Below are 22,790 nucleotides of genomic sequence, written 5' to 3'. Positions count from 1 at the left end.
GAAGAAGATTCACTTTTCAGCACTTGAAAGAAATGTTTGTAACCTATTGTTATGGTAACAGACAATAAAAATTGTGTTTTGTTGAAACTACATTGGAAGATAAGGTACGTCCATTATATTTTTTGTTTAGTTTGATTAAAATGTACCAATATTTAACGTACATAGTCATTTTTTTATAATTTTAAGTCCATATTTAATTCCATATTTTGGTAAAAATCCATATTTAATTCCATATTTTGGTAAAAATAACTACATATATATTTACATATTTCATATATTTTTAGTCCATATAAATCCGTTCCCTGTTAATAACTAATGCAGTTCTGAAGAAAATCAAGGAGAATTCATTCTGCTAAGGCGTAAAAAAAGCAAAACTTTTGTTAACGTGTGCAAATTATGAACACACGTGACAACAAGAAAATTTTGACATCGGGCAGGACTCCAACCTGGAGGGCTGTAAAGTGCTGTGCGGGGCAAACAAAGCGAGAACTGGCAACCAAGTCGTTACCTAGACAGGTTGTGGTTTGCAACGGCAACACTCGCAAACATCGTTTGCAACATCTGGCAAGGCCATCGCATTGTAACACTCGGCCGGCAGCTCGTTACAAAGCCTCGGATTCATTACGATCGTGAGTCACCACATTTTCTCTCGAGGCTTCAAGCCCTCTTTTCCTCAATTATTGCTACATTGTTGCCGCCCATCATTATGTTGATGTCTGCTATCAACCTCTTCCTTCAGGTCTACATATCAATATAAGTAATTTCTGACTCTTCAAAGAATTCCTATCAAGTGCAATTAAAAGTGGTAAAATAAATCTATAGAACTGCAGTAAAATGTAATCCTTACGTTGGGTTGCAAGAAAACAGACCTATGAATAATGTATTCCTTTATTAGTTAGTGGACCTTTAAAGATAGTGAATTGTCGGGTTGCAGAAGAGGAATTTAACCAAGGTATGAATTTAACGGGCCACTACTTATTGGATCGTTAACCAAGCATCTTTGGATTTCACAAGTGACGCAATAGTACGTGAATGAATAAAAAGTGAACATCGGCTGCTAGACTGATGTGAGGCATTGCTTTTATTGTTGTCAAAATTTGCAATAAATATAGACTAATACCACAGTCTAGTATATACAACCACGAAGCTTGAGTTGATGAGGGTACTAGGAACAATAGACTGCGCAGATACTACTTCGCATTGTCTGTGATGAGGCGATAGTAGCGATCCTTGTGGTAATGATTACACCAACAAAACCAATGCTTAAAAATAAACCATAGCTTGACTTTCACAAATCAATTTTGTTTCAACAATGAATAAGTTTAAATATATTTCTTTGCATCGAGTCTGATCTGCTTCGTCAGTTCAACTTTGATGACATCATGAATGCTTTCTCTGTGAATAAAGTACGAAGGAAATATTTATAATTCACAAGTAAGATGCATGTATTTTGATTCCAGTAATTTATTGTTTTCTGAATTGTAACATTTCATTTAAAACCAGTTTACTCGTAAACTAAACATTACCTGTATAACACTTGCTATAAACTGTTTATGAGAGATGGGGGGCGGCAAATTTTAGCACTTCCTAGGGGCGGTACTATACCTAAATCCGGCCCTGCCTATACTTCAGTATTAGTTATGGCATGTGAGGTTCTAAAGTTCTTCTGTACGATATGGTTTAGTGACGAATGTAACATTCATCTCAACGGTTACATGTCACAGTTTGGTGTGCCGTACCTGCAAACAGTAAGCTTATATTGGGTTCATGTTTTGTGGACGACGATGGACATCTCCAGTCTATTAACCAATACCGGTATGATAATATGTTCATGTTTATTAAAGCGCTTTACTCATTTTCAGCAGTTTGTTTTGGAGCATACTGTATTTCCAGTTAAATTTGCTAATTACTTCAATTATTGCTATTTAGTTCACAGCTTTCCCCTAGCAACTACTCCACCGCTTCTGTTACCACTGTGCATAAACTATGTTTAAGCTTTCATTTGCTAAATTCTCATTAAATGTTATCTTTTTTTACTTAGGCTAGTTATTTAACAACACTGTATTAACCACTGGTTTATTTAGCGTCGATGAAATTTGTAATAGCGAGATGGTATATGGCGAGATAATGCCAAGGATTCGTCATAGATTACCTAACATTCGCCTTACGGTTGGAAAAAGTCTCCGAAAAAACCCAACCAGATAATCAGTCCAAGCGGGAATCCAACCCACGCCCGAGCGCAACACCAGATCGACAAGCAAACGCGCTACCATCTGAGCTACGCCGGCGACCAATTTTATCTTCATGTTTATTTTTACTTCACGTCTACCTAGTTTGAAAGTGGAAAGGAATCGTATGACAATTTAATACTGTATTACCCTAAAAATTCAAGAGCATGGGACCCAATGATGGAGGGCTCTCCACCTCGATTAAGCTGCGCTCGCCCGAATGGCTCCACCAATAAAGATAATTTTGTTCAAATTCCGCTAGAACAGCGGGGGGGGGGGGAGACATGGAGGTTTCAGCTTTCTAAGCACCCAGGACAAAACAACATGAGCCATTCGCGCTTAAGCAACGTTGCCTAGTTGTAATGTCAAGACTCAGTCGCTGTTAGTTGTGGTAAGTTAAATAAAACATGCGACCAAACAAAATACTGTAGTCACGAAGATGAGACGTATGATCTAAGCCGCGTGAAAAGCATTACAGTAGCACAATCTCCTCCATTATTAGGAATGTGCTACTGCTATCTATATAAATACAGCAATGAAAAGTAGGAGGAATTCTTAAACGTTTCCTACGATCCTTCAACTATAACGGTGTATCTCGGAATGATTTGGTAATCAGTGTCACACTATTCTGACGTCACTTGCTTAGCAACTGACAAGACTCTTACATTCATAAGGAAAAGACTTACTTCTTTGCACGGATTATATTTTATTTTCTCTTATCGTAGACGCATACTAACGACCCTCCAACAAATCAATTCATATCAAACATGATAATTCTATTGTAAATACTGTATTTGAAGGTATACGTATATGGTATATCTATACTAATAATAAATCTGTAGCCGAAATTTTTCTGGTAATTTTCGATTTTCCAAAAATAATTGATCCTAACATATATAATTAACCACCCTGAAACCGAAAATCGCTTTTTTGAAATTTTTGTTTGTCTGTCTGTATGTTTGTTACCTTTTCACGCGATAATGGCTAAACGGATTTCGATGAAAATTGGAATATAAATTACGTTCGTTGTAACTTAGATTTTAGGCTATATGGCATTCAAAATACATTATTTAAAAGGGGGGTTATAAGGGGGCCTGAATTAAATAAATCGAAATATCTCGCTTATTATTAATTTTTGTGAAAAATGTTACATAACAAAAGTTTCTTTAAAAATAATTTGCGATAAGTTGTATTCCTTGAAAAATTTTGATAGGACTGATATTTAATGAGATAAATGAGTTTTAAAATTAAAATAACTGCCATCTAAGGCCGTATAATGAAATAAAAAACAAATGACTTCGTATATAAGGGGCCTTGGACAGCAACAATCGAAAGCTATGAAAGATAGCCTACAGAGAATGTTTCTGTGTTTGTATGAAGTAATATCGGAAGCTAAATTAACCGATTTGTATAATTAATTATTATTTCACCATTGGTAAATGTAGTTCCTCTAGATGGACATAATGCTATAATGTTATTACAGTAACTTCTGATATAATATAAAGTAATGTAATGTAATATAATATAATATAATATAATTTAAGTTATTTGAAGGGTTCAGAACCATAGTGGGCCAAACGCCATTTACTGAATACGTAGAAAAGAAGGGTTAAAATTAAGTTATTACCATAATTCAATGGAAACATATAGCAAGTAAAATAAAGTATAGACATTAAAAATCTAAATGATGTCAATGTTCATTAAACTATGGTTGCATGTAATAACAATTAAGAAACATGTTAAAGGAATTGTCATTGCACCAAATGAGTGCTCTCTGGACCGAAATGATCGCATTTTAATTATTTGGATGCAATTTAAATTAAGTAACATATTAAACGATTTATCCATCTATCAAACACGAATGTTCCCTGGATCAACTGTCCTATTTTAATTATGTAATTACTTTATATTTATTTCTAACGGGTGCAGCGGAGCGCACAGGTACGGCTAGTATTCAATAAAAATAACGGGAAAATAATAATTAATAATAAAACATAAAATGCATTATTTTTATTTCACTCTCAATCACATCCACAATCATAAATGAGAAGGTAACATCCAAAAGTAAGCATGTCCAAAATTTTCAGAAAATGAAATACAATATGGATGAAACTTACAGGGCGAGCGGAATGTTAATACATCATGCAATTTAAGCAAACTCGGAATGTGTCGCATGATACATGCGTGTGAAAATGCGTGGTTGAGAGCAAACGCGAACCTGTCCGTACATACATTTCGTGCAAAGAAAACTAATCCATAGGGCCAGTCAGAGGCGCTGATTCAAGTCACGTGAGTTTTGTGCATTGTGAATGTGAAGTCAATGGAACCTGTATTTTATACAGCCTGAAATGTAGTATCATCCATTGGATCCATAATTTTATTTGTTGGAGTTTTAATGTTCAATTTTTATTATATAAGAAAGAATAGGAGCTAATTGACAAATCTTATTTCCAACACAAACAAGAAATTCAATTAAATGATTACAAAGTTTACAGCCAGCACGGTACAGCAGAAGTGACTTCAGCCTTGTTTCATTTTTTTTTTTTAATTTGTTGATTTGAAAGATAAGACTATGGTGAAATTTTTCTGTGATGTGTGCTTCATGCCCTCATGTTCTGTTGAAAAAAATCGTCTCACTTTTCCAGTTCGAGGACACAGTTTCTTACCTGCTGACCGGGTTTTTTGTAGAAAAAAAATCAACAACTGAAGGGTTCAGAGCCATAGTGGGCCAAGCGTCATTTATTAAAACCGGAGAAAGCAAGGGTTAAAGTTAAGTCAATACCATAGTTTAATGAAGATTAACATATCATTTAGTTTTAATGTGTATACTTTATATTACTTGCTATATGTTTCTATTGAATTATGGTAATAACTTCATTTTAACCCTTGTTTCCTACGGTTTTAGTAAATGGCCCTTGGCCCACTATGGTTCTGAACCCTTCAATTGTAACAAAAGAGGAATATAAGGAAGTTTACCAGTCAGTGGATGAAGATTGGATAGTAATGGACGTGAAATCCCTAGCTAAAGGCCTACGAAATTTATATGTCTTAAGTTGATATGAAGAGAATTTTCATACGAAAGCACAAAGCTATGGAAAAACACTCATATTGATATAGACGCAATCGAATTTTATAGCCCCATCAAGAGCTAGAGTAACGGAAGACATCCCTTCTGAAACTCGAATGGACCATTAAGAGACTTCAACCAACCAGTAGGCCTAGTTGACGTATCCTCGGCCACTCAATCTCTGATGCCAAGAAAACTATTTTCGGACAAAACTGTCAAATCAGGAAGACTGAAGTTGGTACACATACATCATTTACGGTATTCCAATGTAGGGTAAAGTTGCCTAATTTCGCGATACGTTTCTTTAACTAAATCTTCTGGGATTGGATATCTTGCTGCGAAGTTCACCGATGTCTCAAAAGTAGGCGAAGGATGCACTCTTTCGAGAAAGATGTCTGGCGCTATGGTCGAACTTCAAAGCTTTCACTGACATTTAATTTAAAAAATGTATCACGGGATTAGAGGTGTCACGGAATTAGGCAACTTTACCCTACAACACAGAACAAGAGGAAATTTCGTGTGATTTCTTAGAAGATGATTCTGGTATATGTTTAATGTTTAAATGTAAAGGCTCATTCACAACGAAAATTAAACATAACGTAAGCATTAACTTAAGAATATAAACGTTACGGTAAAATCAAGAAGTCATACCATCATTCACGATGGGAACATAAACATAACCGCAAACATACTTGGTAACCATAGAAAACATAACAACGACGCCATTTCCTCATACTCGTATTCTGTCGTATACTTCAGCGCTCCACGGTTGTGTTCTGTTTGCAAATCACGTAAGCATAAGCATGAAAGTTTGGAGTTAGCAAACTTTCATGTTAACGTCTTACGGTAATGTTTATATCAATGCTTATGTGAATCATTGTGAATGATCCCATTTGGTAGCCTGGCCGCAAACTTCTGTGTTTATGTTACGGTTGTGTTTAATTTTCATTGTGAATGGGCCTTAACATTCACCTCAGGAACTGTTCTAAATAATAGATCATTCCATTGTTGCAGTAGTCAATTTATCATTCTATTTTGTCGTTATCTGAAAATAATGTAAATGATTAAAAGCAGCAAAATAGTGTAACTTCTGGTAAAAAACTAATAGGCAATGCCAGTGTCACAGTAATCAATTTATCATTTCCTTTCGTCATGATTTGACATAATTAAATGATACAAATAATTATTCTGATATAGAATAGCAAGTATCAATCAACAAAATGTACATTACGAAGAAACAAAATATTTCCCTTTTTACAATCATTCAAAACCGAAGATGTCCAAACGGTTCATTTAAAAACGAACATATCCATATCTAAATATAATTTTAAAAGGTTGTTTTCATTATAGATTTAATTGCAGATATGAATTACCCTTTTGGCACCAAAGTGAAGGGGCTTGCATTTCAATATTATATTTTTGTACTCATGTATGGCTGAGATACGTTTTACTGTATGTTGATTGTGATGGACATGTTGGCTTTTGCATGTCACCTTCTCAAAAAACGAATTATCTAAATGTCGAAATATCACAATAACACCGAACCGAGAGAGTAACAGTTTCACACAATTACAGAGATCATATGAATCTCTTGTTCCTTTTTTTTTTTTTTTCTGCTTTAGATCCTTCACCAACACTAGATATAAAAATACATACTACTGGGCACGCGAGGTCACTATTGTAGGCAAAACAAATTACGACAAAAAAAAAAACATTCACTTCTCTGTCAGTGATAGAAGTTACGGTTATGGTTGTCCACATTCTTGACCAATGCTAATGTTCAACCTAGGATGCGATTGTCTTATCACGTGTTGGACACAGCACAAAGTCACAATCGAAGACAACACAAAAGACCAACACCTACTGACAACGAGACGACGATCCTCACTTCCTTACTGGGAATCAATCTCGATTTCGCCGAATATTTACGTCACCACTAGGACCATACACTCATGCAGAACGTGCTGACCATCTATGTTACCTTTCTGTCCACCTTCTCCGAGACCTGGAGGACTCCGCAGTTTTCCCCAGACTCGCGGCAGCGCCGGGCGGGAGGACCCACGTGGTACACTGCGCGGCGGTTCGCGGCGACTACAGTGCGACAGCGACCTAAACGGAGCCCAGCTAGGCCAGACTAGACTTCCGCGATGCTCACAGGGCGCGCTCTATCCTGTGTGAATGGGCGAGCAAGAGAGGGGGGATGAGCGGGGAGAGGGGTGCCCGCGCGCGTTTCATTCATAAGTTCCGTCGTGCCGCCGCGGCGCGAGGCCCCGAGGTTGCCGCCACTTCCTCCTCCTCGATCCCGGCCATCCAAGTGGGTCAATGTGAACGGGAGGGCGTGTGTGTGTCTGAGTCACACGCCACAGCCGGTGCGGGGATGCCCGTGCGATCCGAGGTCGCCGGCAACCTCCGCTACTTGGTTCCACACCCGGAACGCGTTCCGCCCTGCTGAGATCTCCGCAGGTTCCTTCGACCGATGGCACTTCGGTGAAGACATCCCATAAATATCTTAATTCCTACAGTTCTGCTGTCCTCACTGAAGGATCTGCTTTCTAGGCGAGGTAGGGGTTAAAGACGTAAGGTCCTATACTGTATTTTTTTCATGGAGTGCAGTTTCATAGAAAGAACTTTGCCGACAGACCTTCTACTGCCCTCTACTAATTGGTTGTCATAAATAAATGTCTCCCTTACGGTGACGGAAATCTTGTCTTCTCCTGTTAGTAACCAATCACAACCCTTGATCAGAAGAATTGACAGGCTCTCGTCAAATACACGTGGAGGCAGAGTTGCTGCATCTTTTCCGAATTTCAAGAATCCCGTCAGTCTGATTTCAGGGTCACCAGGATTATGGCAACTGTGCAATGTTGGGACGAGGGGACAGGATGGAATTGTCAGAGGTGTTTGTGTAGGAAGTCATAAATCTGTAAGTGGGTGTTCAAAGGAGCCACCGAACTGCACTCCTTGAAATAAAATAAAGTATACATGTGGTACATGTAGGGATGGGCAATAGGAAATTCATTTGCGTCGCTTTTGCTCTAAAAGATTCCGCAGTATGTAAACGGTGGTATGTTTACCACAAGGTTAATTTGCTACCAAGACGTCAGGTAGGCCTACATTTGTCGAAATGAAAAATGTGTATGCTAGAAATTTATCCTTTGAAAAGGTGGAAAAATTCAAGTACCTTGGAGCAACAGTATCAAATATAAACGAGAGAAAAGTAAACGTACAATAAATATGGGAAATGCCTGTTATTCTTCGGTTGAAAAGCTTTCATCATCCAGTCTGCTCTCGAAAAAGCTGAAAGTTATAATTTATTACAGGTTGTTCTGTATGGTTGTGAAATTTGGACTCTCAATTTGAGAGAGGAACAGAGGTTAAGGGTATTCCAGAATAAGATGCTTAGAAAAATATTTGGGGCTAAGAAGAATAAAAGTCACAGGGAAATGGAGAAAGTTACACAACGCAGAACTGCACGCATAGTATTCACCTAACATAATTAGGGACATTAAATCCTGTCGTTTGAGATGGACAGGACATGTAGCACGTACTGGCGAATCCAGAAATGCATATAGAGGGTTACTTGGAAGACCTGAGAGGAAAAGACCTTTGGGGATGTCCAAGATGTAGATAAGAGAATAATATTAAAATACATTTGAGGGAGGTGAGATATGATGATAGGGACTGGACTAATATTGCTCAGAATAGGCGGGCTTATGTGAGGGCGACAATGAACCTCCGGGTACCTTAAACGCTATTTGTAAGAAAAATGTGTATAACCCAAAGTGAATGCAACTTCTTTCTTCATTAGCATTTTACTCTAGGTTTAAAGGGGAGAAAATTTATAATTTCTTTGGAGGTATATTTTAATTAAGATCTGTTTGATCATTGCAAGAAAGATTTCTTCCAACAGTTTTATGATAAACATGATTACTTCATGAATAAATTGGATATTTTCTGAGTTGTTTGCGGCTTCTTTTCTTCTATATCGTAAACTATAATTAACGACTATTTCACAGGTGGAAATAAGAAAGAGATCATGGATCTGGGAATATTTCCAAGAAACTACTATGTAATACAGCTTTTATCTCCGTCCATTTCTAGTAAGACAATAAAACCGCCGGTCCAGTGATCGCGCTTGAAAACACGTAGAGGGTTGGTGGGATCAGTTACTGCTATTGCACCTCACACCCCAAGACAGTTGGTTTCTCTGGTCTGAGAGGTTCAGTCTTTACAGATTCCAAGAAAACATTGCAGAGAGGGAAAGGAATAAATTCTCTGACAGGTCGAATCGTACTGAAAGCATTAAGCAGGAATGGCACATAGTTTGCGTTATTGTTACCGATATGAGTCCATCTACACAATATCATGTTTTAAGTATGCTCCAATCACATCGGTGGAAGTAGAACGATCTTTTTCAATGATGAAAAACATTCTCTCTGACAGGCAGCTGACTATGCCAGTTGAAATCTTGAAAAAATATCTTGTTGTGGCATGTAACCAACAAAAACAAGAGTTTATTAAATAACATACTATTTTGATGATTTTGCTGTCTATTTTCGTAATTTTTAAATCGTTGTCGTCTTCCTCACAAGTATTAGGCCGAGTGGCCTGTTACGGTCTCAAACTAGAATTTTCAGTCCATCTCTTCATCGGACGACCTAGAGATCTTTTGCCATGCGGATGGTAATGAAAGAGTGCTTTTGGAATTCTGCATCGATCCTTTCGTTCGAGAAGACTGAAGTTGATATTTGCTGATGAACTGCAAAGGCCTAATGGGTTCTATTTGAAGTTCTTGCATTATGTCCTCATTTTTTATGATCCCAGCGAGTATATCCATCTGTTGCTCTCATGAACCTCATATCACTTGCTGTTATTCTACTGATATCCTTATTCTTCACAGTCCACGCTTCAATTTAAAATGTATTCAAGAAAAGTATCGCATTGGTAAGCTGTATATTCTCTTTACGTCTGTCATGCTCACCTCCATTGACCAATTTTGGAAATCTTTGAATAAAACATTCAAGAGATGAATATGAAATATCTACAACTTCTGCATGCTTAAGAAATTCACTTGTAAATGTCTTTATGTATTTCTGCCGTGAAAATTTTGCTTTACCGTAATAATTTTCCCATTGGTCGTAATGCCGCAAAAGTAGGGGCAAATCCGTAATAGTTGGCACCTCTATTGAAATATAGTGAGATTATCACTTCCTTAAGGATATATGTACGTGAACGACCACAAATAATATCAGAAAATTCAGGCTCTAAATTTCTAAAATTTTACAAGAAAATGAACTCACAAGTGAACAAAAATTACAATGCACTATAACAAGACTTATTAGAACTTAAATAGCTGATAAAACCATAAAAAAGTTACTAATAATTTTTAAAAACAGTCTCATCAGAATATAAAAAATAAAGCCCTATGCATTTGGTAATAATACTATTGTTAGGGTTTTTCTGACAGCTTTAATTTTTTTACTGCATGTAATAAACACTTATTTCTAAAAAAGTGGACTACTCTCAGACATATAGAGTTAATTTTAATACAATTACTTTTTTTCTGTACTATCCTACATAAAATATATTAAAATTTACATCTTATTCTGTGACCTCTATTTTTTTTCAAAGATATGGGCATTATTGTGGTCTACTTTTTACATAAATGGATGTGAAATCAGTGTGGAAAATTGTAGCATTCTATCTCTAATAGTTGTGGAGTTATGAAATCATATGTGTAGAAAAATTGCAACTTTTGAATGTCTTAGGTAACCTGTATTGTGTTAGAACACACAGTGATCTGTTTGAGTATGGATAATATCAATTTGTTATTATAAAGCTATTATGATAGTCGGAAAAATGTCTTGCTGGTTATATTATGATTAAAAGATGGGAGTTTTCATATATGACAATCAACAATGCATAATCTGAAAGGACAAATGAAAATCGTAGATGATTAAAATAGCTACTATAAATCAATAGCAGGCACAATGTGTTCTTTGGTATGCTAAATCTGAGAGTGTTAAAAGAATTCAAAGATAATTTCGTCGTGAGTATGGTGTGCGTAATGCACTTAAACGATTCCATAATGTTGTGGTATCGAACATTTGTAGAAACAGTTTGTGTTAAAAAAAAAACATGCGAAACCCAATACGAGAAGCAGCTATCTCTTGGCTTGGCATCGCCTCCAAACTCCCCAGATCTAACCCCTCCTGACTTCTTCGTGTGGGGTTTTGTTAAAGACATTATCTATTCACAGAAACCCAGGAACATTGATGATCTGAGAGTAAAAATTACTCAAGCTTTTCAACAAATCACCCCTCTTATGTTAGAACGGACATGGGCTGAATTTCATCACCGTCATGAGTTGTGCAGGGTTGCGCAATGGGGGTCATGTTGAGCTCTGAGGAATCTCCCATCTTTCAATGTTGTATGCACAAAGTTTCAACAAATAAAGTTCAGTAGTAAATGTTTTACGGTGTTTTTATTTTATCCATACCCAAACGAATCACCCTGTATATTCACATACATACACCCATTATGAAGTGCGATACACCGTTAACGTTCGTGTCATAACGTCAGCTCGAAGTTGCTCGCTCTCTAATAACATAAATATGATTAATGCCATGTGTTCATTTTCCGAACGAATCAATTCATGTATTCAGAAAAATAAACAAAATCAGCAGTTTAGAAGAAAATGTTGTAACCATATGGACGGAAAGACATAGACGCCACTAAAAAAATCTATTTATACAATTTGATGTAGAGGAAGCTAAAAGGTGTATTTTTGTACATACGTTCACAGCTGTACTTCATATGAAAGAGCAAGTAAAACTGTTGAAGTGTTTTATTTTTAACTACCTGTAGTTTAACGGATTTCCTACACTGAAAACAAGACTTGCGCGCGCATGCGTTGGCCCACTGGTATATTTCTTTCTCTTCTATTGGTCCAGAGCTTTAAAACCAGTCATTAAAGGCCAGTTTTATATATTTTAAAGCGGAATCTGCTTCCTCAAAACACACTACTGCATTAATAAATTGCCTCCCATTAAGTGTACTACATATGCAGCCAGGACTCTGGTATAAAAGCTGCTTCTGAGCGTAAACCATATTAATTTCGTAATACGAGCTTTACGACGCTTAAAAGTACGAAAGCCGGTGTACACAACTGCACAATTCTCAGAATCACCGATCTGCGGAAACAGGATGCTTGTGCTTGTGCCGCTTTAACTATAGAAAATCATTAAAAACATATGCAGTCATGCGAGCACACACAGCATAAGCGATGGAAGAACAAAGTCAATGGCGCTGCTGTTCAATCGGTGTGAAGAAAACCTTTGAAAACTTCGAAAGCTTACTGCGTACGCCTTCAAACGTTTCGTATTTGAGAAATGGTTAACTTACGAATACTGAAGTACATTACAAAATAATGAAGGGCACTCGTATTACTTAGTCTATCCCTGGTTTGTGATTTAAATAATAAGAGACTGGTTTTAATAATTTTTGTGGTAATGTCTGATACGAGACGCGTCCAGAAAGTACGTTTTCCTGGGGCCGTTTACAGAAATAAAACACAACTTCATAGAAAGATTTATTGAAACACAACAAATGTTGAGTTATTTTTCAACATATTCCTTACCGGAATTGAGACATATTTTGTCATACCGTGGGATCAACAGAGAATTGCAGACGGCTCACAGTGTGCAAAAACGCAAATCTAGCTGGACAAAATTAATAACTTCTCTGCATTCCAACGGATTGTTATGAAACTTTGTATAGACCTTATAAATAGCACATATTTTTTGTGTCACACCTTGACTACGTTTGTGTACGAGAAACTACCTCTTTATAAGGGGTGACTTTACACTAAAATAATAACTTTTCTCCTGACAGATTTTTATGAAACACTGTACGGAAGTTGGTCTACAAGTAGAATATATTGTTTGTGTACAAACTAAATTTACAGCTCCATAAGAGGAAGTACCCCTTTACTGGGGGTGCATTTATTCAAAATTAACTTCTTTCCTACATAACAGATTTTACGAAACTTTGTACAGGAGTTACAGGTAGCATATATGTTTGTGTACAAATTCTGATTACATCTGTGTGCTACCTGTAGGCCTAGTTGTTGTACAAAGTTTCATAAAAATATATTATATAGGAGAGAAGTTATTTTGTTTAAATGTATCCGCTATAAAGGGGTAGTTTTTCTTGCACAAACGTAATCACAGTTTGTACACAAAACATGTGTGCCACCTGTAAGACATGTACAAAGTTTCATAACAATTCGTTAGAATGCAGAGAAGTTATTAATTTTGTCCAGCTAGTGATTTTCGTTCTGATTCACTGCACGTTTGTTAAGGTTAGATAAAAATGTGTTCAATGTATTTTTAACCTGATGTTCGATGTCATGTGAATAATTTTTCAAGCCTAAAACACTCGCAAGTGATTAAAAACTTCCTTAATCCATGATTCGTTTCTGCTGTTAAGCCAAACATGGAACAGTTATCGTATGCCCCACCACTGAAAAAAACATTAATTACTGATGAACGCGCAAACTTTAAAACATGTATTCAACACCCTAAATGATGCTGTATTAAATGGTAAAAGAATTGCTGTAACCGGACGTGACAGGCTATATTAAAACTCTCATTATACTTGGAGAACTTTAAAATAATATTTTTAAAATTGTAATGTTTAAACCCTTCTGTAAGAAGAAAAATACTTTACAAACTTGAAACTCAAGTTACATTAGTAAGAATGTACCTATCTGAACAGATTCCATGTTTAACAACACAATGAATCACTAACAATTGGCTCTTTTTCACAATTGGCACATAGTAAGCCTCTCTGTCTACGGCTGAACAGGAGCGAGAAGTGTTAGGAAGAACTCAATGTTCATATCTTTCTAAATATAGCTTGCCGCTGATAAAACAGTAAAAGCTATTTCTCACAACATTCTCCAAAAGTTAAAGAACATGAATTCATATTCACCTATGCCTAACTAAAGGAGTCAAAATTTGATTTTTGTCCACCTAGACTGGGAAAATTGTCACACACTGGTTCCGATCCCAGGCGGCAGACTTCTACGACATAGGGAATTTTTCAATGTTACATTTGTTCGGATCAAATTTCAGCACGTTTAAAGGACAAAGCTAAAATTCTTTCAATCATTTATTATCATAATACACTGCTCCCTTAAACTGACTGAATTAAATGAATGACTCCCAAAACACGCAATGAAATGTTTCATATAAAACAATTTTTATATCGAAATGGAAGCAAAAACGAAGAAAATTGTATTAAACTTTTTTCTTTGAAATATCTCAAAGAATAATCCCCTTAAATTAATGGTACTGTATTACTTACGGTTCATCTTGTAGCCTATATCTGTTCCCAACTCAAAGAGCTTAATACACAGACTCGGATTTCAGTATCAGAGAACAACATTTGAAACACTACATTCCTTCATACATTTCCTCCTCGAAATGGAATTAACTACCGCACTTTCAGAGTGCGGTTTCATAAAGGACGAAGCAGAGCAGGGGACAAAAGCTGATCTATTTTTCATAATCTAGGTTACATTATCTTCAGGAAGGCTTGATGGAGACTTCAGGCTCTGGGTTAAATGAAGTTAAGAGTTGCGAAACCAAAACACGCGTCTTTTAAATTACCACATATTCAATTCCATTAACAATGTAGTAGGCTACTGAAGTACAGAATCTAATTACGGAGGAGATCGTATGACGCATTATAGAAATGAAAAATCAGAAGAAACGGAAGAAGCCAATTGCTATGAATGATTTTTACTAAATTAAAAATTTATGCGTGCCATTCTGACAGTAAAGACAAATGCATCAACGTCGGTTAGTGGAACCACTGATTTAAATTGCCACCTAACCTCTGGTTAAGGGGCGAGATACACCATTGGCCTGCAAAAATTGAGAGAAATTCATTTTTTGTATATCTCAGTTACTATAAAAGCTAAATGAACAAAACTTTTCATGCTTAATATACATACATTACATTTTTTTATAAAACACTACTGTCGTTATGCAAATCTGGCTTTCAGGTAGTAGCTCCCTGTAAAGTAGGTTTGAATAATTTCAAGGAAAAATTTGTGTGCACACAAAGTTGGGTTCTGGCGTCTTGTCAGCCCATTTGAGTTGTGTGGATATAAAGGAAAAATTGTGACGGTGTTGTGTATAGTTCCTAGGGTAGCTCAGTCGGGAGAGCATTCGTGCGCTAAGCGAAGGATCCCGGGATCGATACCCGGCCCCGGAACAATTTTTCTTTGAAATTATTCCAACTATTGTTGTTTAGTCAACTGTCCGAAGGCAGGTTTGAACCTCATAAGTAACACCAATAAGGCATCACTCATGAGGCAATTACGTCGGGAGGTAATGGGATAGGGTGGCCACTTCCTTTACCCCTCCAATGCATACATCGCCGATTAGCTACATTACACTAATCAGACTTCAGATGCATAAAAACAGATTGTTTTTCCTCTCACACATATTGTCATATGATATGTAGGCTACTGCCTGATAATATATATATATACATATATATATATATAGGCTATATGTCAGCCAGAACCTCAATCAGAGGTTAAAACACTATTCATAACATTAAAATAGCTAATAATTACCTGTAAAAATAATATCAAATTTGTATAAGTTTTTTACAACCGTAAAGCATTTACATAATAAATATACAATTAGTTAAATATCTGCATGATTCTTTTACTGGAATGTTTTGAAGTCCTACCTACATCAACAACATAGTCTAGGATCTTTTACCTATTTATTTATCTTATTTTATGTATCTAAATTTAAATATACAGGATAAAGAATATAATTACAAACAAACAAGAGAAATAGAAATAAAATAATACAAACAATATAAAACAGGAGATACAGTAGTATTAACAAAATCTGAGACCGAATGAGCAGCGCTCGTGTTCGGTCGCAGTTCAGATATTACTTCAAGAATTTTGTTTTCCTTAATCGTTACACTGAATGTTAAATTTTCTAAAATTCTTTTATTAAGAAAAAAAAATACATTCTGAAGGAATAAGTAAAAGAATCATGCACATAATTAATTGTAGATATAATTATGTAAAATACACTTTATGATTCTAAAAAAATATGCAAATTTGATATTTTTTACATGTAATTATTAGCTGTATTAATATTCTGAATATTGTTTGATAAAGTGTAATGTATGTGTATTAAGCACGAAAAGTTTTGTTCATTTAGCTTTTATAGTAGCTGAGATATTAAATTAATTTCCATAAATTTTTGCAGGCCAATGGTGTACCTCCCCTCTTAAGCCACGGTAATCTATAACCGACCATGTTCCAGCAATCTAGCGGTTAAAGGAGATAACCGGTGATTAGTAGTAAAATAAAACGGCAGCCAAACTGACAGCTGAAGATTTTGAAGGCAAATTACTGTATTTCGATTACTTAAATAGGGATGTGGTGGACGTCAAATTGCAGTGGAGGAAAGTGAGAATTCTTACGAGGAATTAGGTGACAGAAAATTTCAAGAGAGAGATCGTTTATCGAAATCTTCCGCGCTGCAACAGAAGGATCACTATGAATATCCCAGAAACGGAAACAACCACATTCCTCCTACGAACCGACTGTTTGCTTAAGACAACTTCAGTAGGCAGTTTATCATTCTTTCTTCACCCACTCTTTCCAACACATCTTCATTTCTTATTCTGTCTGTCCACTTCACACGTTCCATTCTTCTCCATACTGTACTCCAAGCAGGTGAAAGTCTCAGGGGAATGAGACGCAGTGGGATAATGCTGTGAATGAATGTTGATGTCATAAGGTCACACACTTGGGTACACGCATCTCCATTGGCTAACTCTCAAACCACAAACGATAACACTGATACGCACACTTATACTACCCTAGTTACAAAATTAGATCACGGTTAATCTCCTGGGTGTTATTCATAAACATTTCGCTAGCCTGCGCTACTAGCGTGCTAAGCTAGCCCCGGCTATCGACTGGTTACTTGTACAAGGATTCATATCATATCGTATCGCTAACACTGGTTTATGAATAAGAAAAACGTTAGTTCGCTGATCATTCACCGGAAGCCCGCGGTAAGAATGTCTATGAATATGTCTTTTAATCCCTCCATACAGGAAATAACCTATGCAGGAGAGCGCATGTTTTTTTAAACTGACATTATAAAGGTGATATTATTTATCTACTTCGTTCCAATAGATGACGCAATAGTAAGTACATTCCTTTCACGGTTAATCTTCTGGTTGGAGAACACTATCCACATTTCAAATGCTTCTATTCGCTACTCTTCACTTCATCGTAATGTCCTTGTTTCTGCCTCATACAATGCCACACTCCATACAAAGCACTTCACTAGGCTCTTCCTTAGTTCTTTTTCCTTTATGAAAGTGAAATCCTCACTTTTCTAACGGGAACCTAACGCGGTTACGTAAATTTTTAGCCGGATACGCTGCCATTAACAATCTCTTTTTCTCTATTACTTGTAACTCTGATTTTATGCCATAGTTTTTATTTTTAATTGTGTCTGTTTTGTGTACCCACGTACAATCTCTGTTCTAATAAATGTTAATTCACGCTGCTTTGAGTTGCAGAGAGATATAGACACCACCAGCGGATGTGTATGTTAATTAAAAAGTATAGGATTTCAACGAAGATTCAGTACAATTTTCCACAAAAATAAAACCCATAACTTGTTTGGCAATGATGGCAGCGCCTAGCTAGCTCGGTCATACTTCATTTGCTGGCTTTTCAGCAATATACCACTGCAGTGTTCCATGCGGTGACGAGCAAAATTATGGCTTCTATGAATTAATTTTAGCTTGCTGCTGACCAATTTGAAGGGGGCAGAGGGGGACAGTTTGCCAGCGCTCTATATCAATGCTAACATCACACGACGCAGTTGTGATGTTACATAAACTTGCACTGCTGGCAAGAATAGTTGTTACTTGGCGCACAGGAATGGGAGAAAAAGAGTATTCAAACAGTCCACATTCCTCTCGGAAAGAGTCTGGCAGAATCGGGAGGATCAAGTCAGTGTACCTGATATATTTAGCAGGGGAAACCACGTTTGCGTCGTGAGGTCATCACACACATTTAACGCGGTCCATTATTAGAACTAATTACGGAAAGACTAAAAGATGCATAGAGAGGCTATTCTTCATTTTTGTGAATAAAGTGGTAGCAAATCCAGGCACGCGAAACAGGTCGGTTACTGCACTATTAATCCACACAAGAAATAAAAGGAGGATGAGATTATTCTCCTTTGTCTACTCCAACTCGCCCTGTACACCTCGATGTCCTCTGACTTTTGAAGAGTTGTAGCCGAAGCAACGTTCACATTCCTGCCGTTGAAATACTAACAGCATACTAAAATATATTCTGCTTACTGACCTAAGCGTTACTTCGAAATTAGATTATTAAATAGTTTGGTAGGTTGATCATGATTAAGTATATACACTTTAATATTTTTGTCTTTTTTCAGTGCTGCCTATACTTTATACCTTTATTCATATAGCCAGCATGGGATATATTATTCTGGTATTTATTCTTGTTCGGCGCAGAGACTACAACGTGTTCATAATATGTGCGTCCGTTTCGTCTGCAATATTCGCCGGGCTGATCACGTAACACCATCCCTCGAAATGTTGTCCTGGCTCCGCCTAGAAGATCGTAGGAAAATCCACTGTCTTTCCCTTCTCTTTCACATACTGCATTTCTCCACTCCTGTCTATCTTGCGTCTCGTTTTCAAAATTTATCCACCCATCATAACCTAGACACACGATCACAACACTCCTCAATATTATCCATTCCCTTCCACCGAACATCCTCATATTCATCTTCTTTCACTGTGGCTGTTCCTCGACTTTGGAATTCCCTATTCCCTACCGAGTAATGTCAGGGACTGTCAGACATCAAACCAATTTAAGAATAGGCTAACGAAATATTTTTCTAACAATTCTTGTTAACAATAATAGCTGTTTCAGGTTTCTCAATGTTTAATGGTTAAATATATCACAGATAAATATCTAAATTATCTCATTATTATTATTATTATTATTATTATTATTATTATTATTATTATTATTATAACTATTTCTTACCAATGTTTATTATTGTCACACTAACATTACTTATCCAGCTTTCATTATTTACTTTCATGTTGTTTTATGGTCTAGATATTAATGTAATAACTATGTACCCAATTGTATTCAATTAGAATTAGAGTCTGGCTGGGCGGAAGAGAAGACCTACTGGCCTTAGCTCTGCCAGATTAAATAAATTATTAATTATAAATTAATTATGCAACTGACAGGAAAAGTGGTAACGATAATTTCAAGAGAATCAGTTATTATTTAGAAGCATTAACTTCAAAATGGAATATGATATAACATAGGACCTTTTTGCCTTCTTAAAAATTCCAATTATAAAAACTACAAAAATAACATCTTAGTATGCAACATAATTAAAAAATTACACTAAGAATCGATTTCACCAACATAATACTAATCTACAATTAACTAACTGTAATTTAAATTTAATATCGAAATTAAACCGTATTTAATTCGTTTGTATTTCATCAAATTAATACGCATTTAAAATAAAGTCAATTAATTTAATTCCCAAGTAAGTCATCACGGCCTTCGGAATCATAGTAAAATCACAGTCTAGTATATACTGTACAGTTACGAAGCTCAATACATAGAGAATATGTACCCATAGATAGTTGCTAACCACTTGGATCGCTAATATCGCCTCATCACATACAATGTGAAACAGTACCGGCACATTCTATTGTTCCTAGTACCCTCAACAAAAGTTTCATGACTGTGGTAAAATCGTAATTCCGAAGGCCGTGTGCCTTGTCAGTGTAAGCAATTACCTATATACAGAGTTCATTTTTTTACATTACGACAAAAACATTTATTTCGTGATAAACAGAGGTGACCTCAAAACATATTAAAATCATCGAAAACAAAAAAAGACGGATGGGTAGACTTTAGAAGAAAAGGAGATCACTCTAACAGCAAGGGATGTCTGTAAACAACTGATTTTGGAACACAGCGACAACTTAATTTTTATGGTCGTTTATGTTCATAGCAGTTTGGTAAGACAATGCGTGCAATTGTGTATTATATACGATTGTCCTATATGCTATTTCTGGACTAGCTACATAGATTAGTAAGGAACAATGTCTTTTCGAGGCGCACACATTGAGTTGCTCTGATATCAAGTTATACAAAAAGTTACGTTATAAAACCATTATTTATACTTCAAATTAAGCGGGATACGGTGTATTTTCAGATCTGTGGAACATTTCCTGACATCAACGCTAATTAAAAGGCATGCCCAATTGTAATTAGTTACATATACAGGGACATCATTTTATTTTTACTTCAATTATTATTGTACCTGAGTTTTTGAATGTACTTCACTCCCACCCCTTCCGCTAATGAAGTTCAACTGTCCTCCACACAGATCCAAGACCGCATATACAGTCATAGTAGCCTTATGGCCATAGTGAACAGTACGTTCCAAAAATATGTTCGTGTTTTCCAGTGACGACAGAGCTTTCAATATTGCATCATTTTCCATTTGCCTACGTCGCATCCCGGTTTCCCCCACCTGCTTCTATTCGCCTCTCTGTAAATAGTAGTGGCTGGGCTGTCTTACCTCTTTTCTGAGAACATTAATTTCTGTTAAGAATTGGACGTCTACGTAATATTATACGACTGTTTAAAATAACTTAAATAAAAGGGCCTCGTTAAGTAATTAACTGTCACGTGATTTCTTCCCTTTCTACGACGCTGCGACGAAACCACTTGGACGGACAGTAGATAGCATGTCTGAGTAATTTTATCTTTTCGGATCGGGCAGAAGTGAAGATTGAATTTACAGTACGTAAGGTCTCTTTTATAGAGTAGGTACAGAATTATTTCAACATGAGTTACTGATACGAAGTACGAACCTGGTAATTGGAATTACGTACAATAGTCTATAGTGCGATAATATGCACATTAGAACTGAAGCCTGTATCGAAATGAACGGCCAACATTTTCAAATATATGTTTAAATATCCATATTATGATTATTTTTCAATTTAACTTCATTCTCTATAGTGTACGCTAATGTGGTGTAGACAGTATAATATACACTGTATAATGAATACGTCCGCATGGAAAGCTCAGTTCGTGAGTAAAAACACTTATTGTTAATAATGTACTGTATTTTGATTAAACAAAAACATAATGAAAATTATCAAACTCAAAATCGCGATATTTCCTAGTTTACGTAAATGGATGAACTACTTTTCTTCCCCCCTATACCTAGTAAAGGATTTGTTTCTATTTTACGCCAGTATCATCGAACTCCAGTCGTGGAAGGGGGTAGCAAACGGTGTTTCCGGTTCTTAATCGTTGATCCAAAGGTATAGCCAGGTTAATATTAGAAATGTTAGTAAAAATAAAATGATGTTCCTGTACTTTTGAAGAGGTCGAGCGCCTCCACTGTACTGTTCGCGAGAAGTCAGTCCACTGCGATGATGAATTACTGGACGCCAACCAAAAGCGCAATTACAATCTTGCACTCGCCGTGTATTTTGACGACGATCCAGAATCTCGGCGCTGAACTTTCACTTCCGACGAACCAAGATGAGAGCACTCACTCACTCTCACTGACCCACTTGTCACTTCGCCGCTCTGCGAGCTGTAGTGCTCGGCACGGGTGTGTTAACACTTAACCCCGGCAATTGCAGCATCTGAACTTATTTGTAAGGCCAAGGGGTCCATCGCCGCACTTACATAAAATACTTTACTTATTCCGTGTGTGAAGAGGAGTCGGCCGCATAGCGTACTCGCTTCCCATCCAAGAGATCTGTTGTTCGATTCCCCGAGTGGGTTCCCGAAATAGGTTTGCTGAACCCAGATTGGTTAGAGTAGGCCTACGAGGTGTGATCATTAAATTCCGAGATCTGTCCCATAAACGCAAATAAAATTATCTCATTTAAATTTGGCTGCCAACCCCGTCAAAGTAGTCCCCTTGGGCAGCTATACACTGATCCCAACGTGTCTGTCATTTTTGAAATGCTTCCTGTAAGTCGCGTTCTTCAAGCCTATCAAGCACCTTCTGCGATTAGCATTGGATCTTCTCCACCGGGGCAAAATGACAACCCTTTAGCTTCAATTTCACCTTCGGAAACAAAAAAAAAGTCGCAGGGATCCAAATCTGGTGAATACGGGACTGAGGAACAACGACCTTCTTGTTACGGGTGCAAAACTGGCGTGCTGCGAGAGCTCTGTGAGCTGGCGCATTGTCGTCATGGAGTATCCATTTGTTCTCTGTCCACAGTTGTGGTCGTTCGTGTTCAAAATGCACAATTTGTCGAATTTTTTTTCGATATTTTCGGCAGTGTTCTTCGTGTGTGGTCGACCTGGCCTCTCGTCGTCC

At 36.7% G+C, this 22,790-nt stretch overlaps 1 protein-coding gene across 9 annotated transcripts in view; it reads right to left on the bottom strand.

Moving 5' to 3' along the window:
- Positions 1-22,790, bottom strand: part of Bap170 (Brahma associated protein 170kD) — a 465,097-nt gene that overhangs the window by 240,965 nt on the left and 201,342 nt on the right. The gene's annotated exons all lie outside the window — the stretch shown is intronic.

The sequence above is a fragment of the Periplaneta americana genome, chromosome 4 (genome assembly GCF_040183065.1).
Source record: "Periplaneta americana isolate PAMFEO1 chromosome 4, P.americana_PAMFEO1_priV1, whole genome shotgun sequence".
In the NCBI taxonomy this organism is placed as follows: domain Eukaryota; kingdom Metazoa; phylum Arthropoda; class Insecta; order Blattodea; family Blattidae; genus Periplaneta; species Periplaneta americana.
The sequence above is the reverse complement of the archived record's forward strand: the minus strand, read 5'-3'. Positions and strand labels throughout refer to the sequence as shown.